We start from the raw sequence: 2,402 nt of genomic DNA, 5'->3' as shown, positions 1-2,402 counted from the left end.
GGGTTTAAGATGTAGGAGGAAGAAAAGAGAAAAACAGACAAAACACAGAATTAAACAGAATAAGAAGGAGAAAGAGGAGGAGAAGGAGAATAAGGAGAAGGAAAAAAAGAAAACAAAACAAAACAAAAGAAAAAAAGTTGTAGGGTGTGGAGAGCAGAATTCTAAAGGTTGGGGAAGCACAAGATAAGGTAATTGCTTTTCCCCTGGGAGGGCTTGCTTTTCCCAAGAAAGATGGCTATTGCAGAATACAGGTATATCCCAGAACATAAAACCCCATGGCTGCTTCCCAATGTCTCTTCCTCATGTCTCCCACCCCAGACTCTCCTTGTTCAACTTCAGTCTTCACTGCTCTCCCTTCACTTGGGCCTAAGGTGAGTCGTTGTAAATACAAACCTGTGCTTTGCCCCCTTTAAGAGTTAAGAAAGAAAGAAAGAGAAGAAAAAAAAAAACAGTGGCTTTGTCTCCAGCAGGTCTAGTCTTTTCCTATCAGAAACAAACCCTATGGTCTTTTACCCTGGATACTGTGTGGTCTGCTGATCCTGGCAGTGGTGCTCTGTTCTTGGGATCTCTCTTTTTGGTCTAGCTTCTCTCCTTTCAAGGGAAAGCTCCCACTTCTGCTCTGCCACCTCAGCCCTCCTCACTTGTGAAAAGGCCAGTCCCTTTAATGACCTCACCCTTCCTACCTGTTGTAGTTTCTTTTGTTCCCATCCTTGGTTAAAAGTCCATTTTTGGGGTAGTCTTCAGTTTATTTTGGATGGCTAGTCCTCCTTTCAGTTTTATTTCCATTTTGGTACTGGGACGAGGTGCATTATATATCCTTCTACTCGGCTACCATCTTGCAACACCCCCAACTTGGCATGGATTTTTGTTGTTTGTTCTCTGACATATTGCAAGCACCTAGGACAATGCCTTGCACATAGTAAGCACTCAATAACATTTGTTGAATGAATGAACAAATAAATGAAGGCAATTCGCATCACTTCCTCATGAAACACTGGAAGTTTCTAAAACATTCCAACAGCAAAAGGGGTGATTTTAGGGAAGTGTTTTAGGGAACTCTAGGGGCTTCCCATACCCCAGTGAGTGGAGGCCCTGCCAGGGACTTCCCAGGAAGGCTTTCCTGAAGACCGACTCCTCAAGAAGGTGCATCAGGAAATGGGATTCTGGAAAGTTGTGTGTGTTGGTCTTCAGAAACACCAATAAGTAACCATTTTCACTTTTATTGTGCTCTCCTGATTTTGCTCATCTATGACTAAACTTCTGATGAATCACATGAAACATGTTTATCCTAAGTAAGTGGGACATATACATGCACAATTAAATGGAAACATGAGGAGACCATAAAATAAGTCTCTAAGAACAATGCCAGGAAAGGTTAAAATCTATGACAAATGAAGTTCATGAAAAAATGCTAGGAAAGAAAAAGAGCTTTTTTTTTTAGTCTACAGAAACAAAAAAGGTGTAAGTCTTTGGGAAATATGATGTAATATTGTCCAAAGGCAAAAATGCGTAACTTTCATTTGACTTTAGTGCCTTCAACTAAGAACAGTCCCAAACTGTAAAGGGTAAGGCAAATTTGATGGAGAAATGATACAACTCAAGTAAGCTGCAGAGAGTATTAAAACCAAACCTATCCATTTAAATAAATTTAAATATTTACATATGTAAGACATATTGAATATGTTAAATACATTGTATAATCTCAGAAAAACTTTATAATTTTTTAAGTATATGGATTATATGAAGAAGTTTCCTTTTCTTTTGACTAGATGATAGGATACAGTGAAAATTTTCTGGAATTTTCAGAAACTATAGACTATCGGCCAGAATATGCAATTAATTATTTTCAGTGGGCTGTCTGTCAGGACTTTAAAAAGAATGTGATTATTATGGATTTAGAAAAGACATGTCATGCCAGGCCAGAACAATTTAAAATTTTTCATTAAGATTACTAGCCACAGTTTCATATGTGCATAATGTACTTAATGGTTACTCTCTTATTTGCAAGACCGTGATGTTGAAATGTTGAAGAGACAGAAGATATTGAGACTACCAGCGTCAAAATGTTGGGATTCCATGTGCTATTTAATTATCTGAGGCCACTATTAAGTTCTAAAGTTCAACATGCTTTTGTCCTTAGATCTGCTTTCCTCACAGTGCTTATTAATCACTAAGGTGAAGGTATAAAAGAAAGGCAAATCTATTTTATATTGACAAATGCATTTGAGCAACATTTAATATACTATATTGTGCACACTGTGATGCTTATAAGTTATTTTGGATTATCTAGGGCACTGAATAAAGGCATGTTTGGCATATTATATTCAATTAACTATGCTAGGTGACATGTAATATTTGATTGCTGAACATTTGAAATACTTCCATTATTATATGATTATTCA

This window comes from Artibeus jamaicensis, unplaced genomic scaffold (assembly GCF_021234435.1).
Source record: "Artibeus jamaicensis isolate MK-2021 breed Jamaican fruit bat unplaced genomic scaffold, CSHL_Jam_final contig_559, whole genome shotgun sequence".
NCBI classification, from domain to species: domain Eukaryota; kingdom Metazoa; phylum Chordata; class Mammalia; order Chiroptera; family Phyllostomidae; genus Artibeus; species Artibeus jamaicensis.
The sequence above is the reverse complement of the archived record's forward strand: the minus strand, read 5'-3'. Positions refer to the sequence as shown.